Source organism: Chiloscyllium punctatum, chromosome 35 (assembly GCF_047496795.1).
Source record: "Chiloscyllium punctatum isolate Juve2018m chromosome 35, sChiPun1.3, whole genome shotgun sequence".
NCBI classification, from domain to species: Eukaryota; Metazoa; Chordata; class Chondrichthyes; order Orectolobiformes; family Hemiscylliidae; genus Chiloscyllium; species Chiloscyllium punctatum.
Window position 1 is genome coordinate 44,478,595 of NC_092773.1, and position 8,861 is coordinate 44,487,455.

An 8,861-nucleotide genomic window follows, 5' to 3' on the forward strand; every position below is an offset into this window, starting at 1 on the left:
ATACCTCTTTGCAGTCAGCCCAGTCTTCTCAGTCCAGGTTATCTCGTGTCTCTTTTCATCTCCACAGTTCCTGCTTCAGAAAACTGCTGTATTCTCTGTGTACCTCCAGGGATTCCCTTGATCCGAGCTATCTAGCACTATGCAAATCATCCTTCTTTTTTCTGGTCCAGCCTCAGTTTCTCTTGTCATTCAGTGTTCCCGATTGCTACCAATCTTGCCCATGATGCTCGCAGGAGAAACATAGACTGTGATCTCTTGTTATCTCAGTTCTGAAGGCCTCCTAATTGGCACACGTCCCTTTATCGACAAACAAAATGCTCCAATCAACCCCTGCACTCTCCTGTCTAATTCCATCAAGGTTCGTCTTGCTCCCGCTTCGAACTTGAACCTGTGGACCAGTTTTGCCCCTCTACGTAACTGTTTTATAATTAATAGAACTATGGTCACTGGACAAAATGTGCCCCCCCCCCCCCCCCCCAGTCACATCCTTCACCGACCCTGCCCTTTTTCCCCCAGGGTAGATTGAGTTTTGCCCGTTCCCAATTAAGGCCCTCAATATACTGATTGTGAAAACTACCCCATCTGTGCCTTTTACGTTCTGGCAGTCTCATTCAATGTTATGAAAATTAAAATCCCCTGCTATGACAACTATATTTTTCCTGCATGTCTCCCCGATCGCCCTTACTACTTAGTTCTCCAATTCCCGGTGAGTATTTCAGATACTACTGTACAACTCCCTCAACATTTTATTTCTTCAGTCCACCCAGAAAGCCTCGCTGAATGATCATTCCGTTATTTCATCTCTCATTGTTGCTCTCATACTCACCTTACTCAGAAATGCACCTCCTTCACCGCTGCTTCCAAGAACACTGGCCCAAATATATCACCTGTACCCTGACAGAGTAAGCTGCGTGTACTATCGCACCCTTAGCCAGGTTTCAATATTGATTATATTATCGTATTCCCACGTACCTATCCAAGCCCTGAGTTCATCGGCTTTACCTGTCAATCCACTTGCATAGAAATAAATGCCATTTACTCTAACAGGTATTTCATGCTGCCTGTCGTGTTTCAACTTGTCCTGTCTCGCCTACTTACTATTTCTGATTACTGTATTTGTTTTGACACTCGTACTTGCCTCCCTGCTGCTGCGGATCCCACACCACTGCCAATCAATTTTAGTTCCGTCCTCGCAGCACTACTAAACATGTTATGTTACATTAACTCCTGCGAAGTCGAACATACTGCTGACGGACCGAGGAAATCGAAATTGGGCTTCCATGATGCATTATGGGCAATCATTAGCTGCTGCATCAGTGACCTTCCCTCTGTCATAATGTCTGCTGTCCACTGATGTTACGAAAAAAATAGCACGATTCACAACTGCAACTACATTGAAGAAGTCTACAATGTTCATCAAGAATTGCAAACAGGCACAGAATGAGGGCATTCCATCCTTGGAGGAGGTATCTCAGCAATTGCAGCAGATTCTCTAATCTCTCATTTCTGATACACGGGAAAGTGAAGGGAATATTCAGTCTTTCAAAGATACTACACAGGACTACAAGAAAGATTGGTTAACGAGCTGGAAGCAGGGGAAGTTAGGGGTGCAGTAGGCTTTATGGGATTATCAGAAGGAATCAACTGCAGTGGCACTGTGACCAGTACTGGGTCTTCAACGTTTTGCAACGTTTCCCAATGTTTTTTGATAAATGTAAAATATATATTCTAACTAAACGTCTCCACGACTGTAAGATAAGCAGAGAGGCAATGGCATAATTAAGAGGAGGTAGAGAATGTATAAATGGATAAGCAATGGCCAAAAGTTTGGCAGATGTAATATAATGAAGTCAATTGTGAATATGTCATGTCTTTTTTTCAGGAAGAATGGAAGGCAGCATGTTTCTGGAATGGGGAATGATTACAGGAATAAGTGATCCAGTGTGGACTAGATGGTTCACTTTTCCCCTTTCAGACATTAGTAATGTTGCAACAAATCTCTGACTGATGATACCAGTGGTCCAATTGCTCTCATTGCATATGGCAAGTGTTAATGTGATTGGTAGATTGTGATGAGTGTTGAGGGGGAGGGTGTTTCAACCGTCGATCGTGGATTCATGTTATGAAGGCTGTTATCCGAGATGGCATTCTTTTCTTTCTATTTGGGAACCCGAAGACGATGGAACGGCTGACTGCTTCTGAATGAAGTGGGTGTGGCTGTGCCGGCTCACTGGGTTTTCAGTAAAATGGGCACGCTGCAATATTAATAGAATGAAAGTTCATTCAGATCCTCTACTTCGCTTCTTTGTCATGAAGATTTTATAATACCATGCACACCATCGGGAATCGAGGATATTGGAAAAAACAAGGACACAACTGGCAGCTCCCTGCTGAGGGAGAAAATACTGTATTCACCTTATTAAAAATATATCGCCTGTCACTGAATAGTGACATTGATTTCAGCATAATGTGAGATGATGGATGCGTCACTCCTCCAACTGGAAATTTCTATGGTAGACAAGCAGAAGGCCCGAAGAACACAGCTATCCAGGCAGCATCAGAAGGTGGAGAAGTTGACATTTCGCTGTAACTCTTCTTCAGAACTGGGGTTCTGTATGAGTGGAGCTGCAGGAAACGGGAGTGGGGCGAGCAGGATAGTGAGGCTAGCTGGAGACAGGTAGAGGATACAATCACCTGGATGGTCGATACAAGGGATGTATCCAGTAGGTTGCTGAGAGGAATGGAACGGAGGGGTTTCTGGGAATGGAGTCGGGGATGTGAAGGGAAGTTATATGAAATTGGAGAAATCAAAATTGAGGCTCCAGGCTATAATCGTCCCAGGCAGAAGTTGAGGCGCACGTCCTCCAAATTGCACTTTGATTCCTTGTGGCAATGGAGGAGGCCAATGATGGTCATGTCAGAAATGGAGTGACAGGTGAATTATAATGGGCAGTGACTGGAAGGTCTGTTAAGCCCCTGCGGGTCCGGCTGTGATGCTCAGCAAAATGTTTTCTTAGTTTTAATTTAGTCTCCCTGATTTACAGCGAACCACTTTGGGAGTACCTGATGCAGTGAACTAGCTTCGAAGAGAGGCAGGTGAATGTCTGTTGAACCTGGAAGGACCGTTTAGAGCCTTGGATGCAGATGACGCTGGTGGTTTACCAGCAGGCTTGGTATCTTTACCATTTCCGGGGGGAGGGGGGGTGGTTACATGGTGGTTCGTGGTGTGGGTCGTGGGGCAGTCTGCTGCAAATCCAGGACTGCCTAAGAAGTAGTTCTTGAGGAAGACAGCGAAGGGTGAGGAGGGGAATGTGTGCTTGCATTGCAGTCTAGTTGAAGTTAGAGGAAGTGTTTCAGGATAATGCGTTAGATGCAGAGATTGGTGGTTATCTGCATGATAACGACTCTTAATTTTAGCATGCATAAAGAGCCTGAATATTTTCGGACCAATGCCTACTTATTTTGCAACATTCCTGTCTATTGTTCTCATACTCTGACCTCTCCACCTTCTCTCTGTACAGCTGATGATTCCTGTTCGTTCTGTCGGTGATGGTACTGCTTGTACTTATGGATAACACATTGAATGGTAGCATTTTATCATTAAACGATGGAAACCTTCCTCTGCAATAATTGGACTTAATGGAGACTGTCATACTAATCTTCTCAAAATTCAATATCATTTATCACAGTGGCCGTACAAAAATCTTCATTCACTCCCTTACATCACTTCTCATATCACACTAAAATAGGACATTTATTCCGTCTGGATGATTGGAATGGCTGAGGGTGGCAGAGGCATGGACCACAATTCACCTTGCTTCTTTGTCCTGTGGGATTAGTGCCAGAAGACTATCGGGTTTTATACCTTCAACGGCGACTGACCAGTTACGCAAATGATTGGTGGGGAAATTTCGAGGGCACACACACCTGGAAGATAACACACACAATTGCTCAATGACTTTGTGTTACGCCGAGCCTATTTTTTAACAAACTGTTAGCAAATCCTTTCATAACCATGTGCATCCTTGTCAAGCCATTCAGAACATCACGTTTGCTGCGCAGTAATAGGAGAAAGCAATTCTGATCTCAAGTGCCTGCCACGGAGGATAAGAAGAGTCCATTCAATCCAGTCTACCTTATACTCGCTGGAAGATTTCAAAGGTTGGCATGTTATCACGTTTGCAAAGGAAATCAATGAAAATGTTGAGAGGTGTTACTGTCCGAATTCACTCTGCGAGATCATCTGGAATACAGCCTGTTGTTTGTATTCCAGTAACTGAGAAGTGAGAGATCTCCATCTGGTACAATTTACCAGTTACTCATCGTCCACGGGTTGTTGAGTCATTGGATATATCGAGGCTATTACAGAGAGACTGGAGTAGGCCGTTCAGCCTCGAGAGCCTGTTCCTGGTGAACAGGAGGATTCTACTCACCCTCGGGGCTATGCTACAGAGAAGAAGGAGAAGCCCAATCAATTTCTCGAGTTTGATTCAGAGGACCAGGTAGACGTCATTCAGTCTCTTGAGCTCTATGCAGGGAATAGGAGGAATTCATTCACCATGTCGAATGCGTTGCAGAGGAATTGATGGAGCCCATTTAGCCGATCAAATCTTTTCTTGCAGAACAGGAAGCGGCTATTCTGCTAATGAGTCCCTTACAGTTAAACAAGATGACGAAATTGTGTTTCTTGAGCCTGTTGCGTGAGAACAGGAGGAGGCCATTCAGCCACTAAAGCCAGTTATGGAGGAACAGAAGGAAGCTTAAAATGTGTTGCTGAAAAAGCGCAGCAGGTCAGGCAGCATCCAAGGAGCAGGAGAATCGACGTTTAGGGCTGGAGCCCTTCTTCAGGAATGAGGAAATTGTGTCCAGTAGGCTAGGATAAACGGTAGGGAGGAGGGACTTGGCGGAAGGGCGTTGCAAATGCGATAGGTGGAAGGAGGTCAAGGTGTGGGTGATAGGCCGGAGTGGGGGTGGGGGTGGAGAACTCAGGAAGAAGATTGCAGGTTAGGAAGGCGGTGCTATGTTTCCTCCCTACCTTTTATCTTAGCCTGCTGGATACACTTTCCTCATTCCTGAAGAAGGGCGCATGCTCAAAACATGGATTATCCTGTTCCTTGGATGCTGCCTGACCTGCTGCGCATTTCCAGCGACACATTTTCAGCTCTGGTCTTCAGCATCTGCAGTCCTCACTTTCTCCAGGAACAGAAGGAAGCCAAACAGTCGCTTGAGACTGTGACACTAGAATTTCAGGAGGCTATTCATCCTCTGGAACATGGTAATTTTCAACGGGAGAAGGACATTCGGCTTCTTGAGCCTAGGAATAGGAATTAGAGCCAGCAACAGGAGAACAGGAGAGACCATTCAGCCACTTAAGTCAGTTTCAAGAACTGGAGGCCGCCATTCTGCCACTTGAGTCTCTTACAGCGGGTCAGGAGGAAGACTGTCAGTCTCTTGAACCTGTTACATTTCAACAAGACAAGGGAATTCCCTTACGATTCCCTTCAGGAAAGGAAATCTTTGACCATACCCTGTCTGGTCCACATGAATGTTCATGTCCACAGCAATTTGTTGCAGTGAAACTGCTTACTGCACAATTGGAGATAGCAGTAAATAATAAATGGCGAGCGAAGCCCTCACGTTGTGAAGGAACAAAGCATAATTCTTTCCATCGAGACAGTCAGGGAAGCAAGATGAAGTTTCCTTTAATACTCTCAAATTGCGAATCGGAACACTGCCATTTAGCCTCATGTGTCTATTACAGGCGGACATGTAGAGGCCATTCAGCTTCTCGACACTGTTACACAGAAACAAAGTTATGCTATTCAGCCTCTCTGGTCTGTTGTACAGCAAAAGGAGGAAGTAACTCAGCATCTTGAGCCTTGAGACTGGACGACACCATTCAGCTGTTCGTGTCAGTTACAGAGGAGCAGGAGGCGGTGATTCAGGCAGCCATTTAGACTGGGCTATTAACGGAATATAGCCCGAGCTCAACTGTTCAATGTTCAGAGGAAACAGAGAGGGACTGGATGTTTAGGCACAATTACATCAGCAATGTTCGTTCTGAATGGAACAGAAAGCTCGATAGTTCACTTTAAATTAAAACTCTGCAATCAACTGCTGTAAGTAGTTGCTGTATGTTCTTCTCCTAATCAACTTTTCGACTTTATTAGAGATCGATAAAGATCCCATTTAGCCAGTCAGTGTGGAAATGAGACAGAGGGTGCCCATTCCGCTCCCCTAAGAATTTGGACACGAATAGAAAAACGTCATGGCACACAACAAAACCTATGAACATAATGCACAATACGGTGCGATGTTTTTCAAACGTTCTAGCCTGATATTAAGGAAAAGAGGAGACCTGGTTATTTACCGAAAATACAGAGTCGAGATAAGTGTTTTATTTTGGCTTGAAAAACGCTATCTAGTGGAGTGCCTCACTCTTCACGTTGGTGTCATTAATGATTTACAAACAATATTAATGGTTTATTTCACGGACCGATATTATTGGAACTCAATTAGCTGATAATCTTAGGGAGTAATTCAATGAATTGTCAAATGGAGGCCACTCTTCTGCAATGGGATGCAAACAGGGGAGGTCCGTGATCATAGCTTTCGCGTAAGTAGCGTAACGTGGGTGAAGGGAAGTTTTTGTTTTAGTTGAAGGATATAACAACAGCAAACAATTTGAATGAAAATAGGGCGCAGAATCTGGTGGTACAGAGGGTTTTTTGAATCCCTGATGAAACAGATGAAATCAGTTTCCAGATGCAGTAAGTGGTTGGGAAGCTGAATGGAATAACATAGTCTCTTGCAAAGTGTGTTGGGTAGAGTCGCAGCAATATTTTACTGTATCTGTACGGGGCATTGCCGAGACAACGTCTAAGTGCAGTTTCCTTTCCCTTAAACGGCTTTACAGAAAAAGATACAACTTCATTTGAACATTATTCAAAAACGTATCACTTTACTCAGTCCTGGGACGGAGGTCTTATTTTACGAAGATTTAACAGTTCAGGCCTGAGAGTGAAAGATGTTCATATTTAATCACATCAGATTTTGACCAAACTGACTCAGGATGGATGTTTCTTCTTTTTTGGGAGACTAAGACGGGGGATTAATTTTAAGAATAGGATGAATTTATTTTATCCTGGATGCTTTGAGGACATCAAACATTTACTTAAAAACATACATGTGCACATGTAGACATGCCTTCAAATTATGAAATGGGTACTTATTTTAGGATAGGAATGACATTGGGTCCAATAGCAGCCGTGGTGCGCCTACACGGATAAGAGAACTGGATAGAGTCACGCAGTCAGAGAATAGTCAAGAAGGTTTCACACGGTCCAGCTTGGAGCTTGGATAACAATACTGAATGATTCAACACATAGAGAGAGAAAGCTTAAGCAACCTGACACCGACAGCCAAAATTCCCCGTCAAACTCTCTCTAGCTATCTTTCTCTCTTACTCTGTCTCTCTTTGTCACTCTCTCGCTCCTCACAACAATATTTGTGAGTTGAAAATCCATCTGTCAATTTTATCACGTGAAGAATTGCAGTCGTAGATTCAGTGGAAATTGCCTACTCATGAAGATAAAGAATTCTGCCATTGGACTAACTGTTCCTACAGGAAAGCCATTTGCCAAAAGGTGTGATAAGAATTCCTTCAGAAGCAGAAGAACATTTGGGGCATTCTGTTGATTTTCCTTTAATCATCAGTTTAATTATTTTTGGACGAAGATATTTTATACTGAAAGTCTGCGGAGATTTCATGTATTTTGCTTTTCCTCAGGTGTCTGTTTCTGTGTGTACTTTCATGAGCATTTGTGTCTGCATATATCAATAACTTTGGAAAAGGACATACTGATACATTTATCTACAAAGTGTGAACTATTTGTCATTCGTCTTCTCATGACAGTTTCAGTAACATTTATTTGGTAATAAGCTAGTTATTTTTTGCAGTTTAGAGAAACCCACATGACTTGTTTAAAATACTGTACATGACACAGCTTGAGATCCACGTACCTGCCATATCCCCACCGTATTTATATTGAAATTGTGTCTTGAACATTGGAGGAATGCAACTAGAAAATGAAACAGTGCCTTCTAACTTAGGTTCAAACAAAAATGCGGAGTAATACTCTAAGAGCAGTTCAAGTTTGCCAGAAATATATTGTGTCTGGGTGTTCACATTTATTCCAAGCTGCCCTTCTTAACCACTTCACAGAAAATTGAGTAAAAGATAATGAATTGCTGACAGGAAAATGCAGCTCAGACTACATCCAGGTTAGTCACGATTTATTGCCTTCTGGAGTAGTGTCAAAATATCTAATGACCGACTCCTCTTCATTCCTGCGTGCTCTTATTCCATTCAGCCACTCTCAGTTGCTACGCAGGATTAGGTGAAGGTCATTTCCTCCCGGTATCTGGTGCACGGAAACAGAGGAGACCATTCAACTCCTCAAGACTGTTACACACGCCGTTTGGGGAGCGATGGAAAATGTAATTGGAAAACCCATTCTAGCTACCAAAGAGGCCGTTCATTTTTTTTCAGTGCAGGAGCCCCAGCACCAGTCCTTTTGTCACACTGATGACAAAGTACTTCAGCCTGAAAAACAATCCCGCAGCACCATCTTCTGTCTTCCACCTTCGAACCAGTTCTGTATCCAAATGGCCAGTTCCCCATGTAATGCGTGTGATCTAACCTCGCAAACCAATCTACTGTAACGAACATTTTTGAATGTCTTACTGAAATATACATAGATCACCCTGTGCTTTCATTGATGTTTCTTTCTTCTTCAAAAACTGAATTTATTTAGTGAGAAATGATTTCCCATGTACAAAGGAGAAAATGAGGACTATAA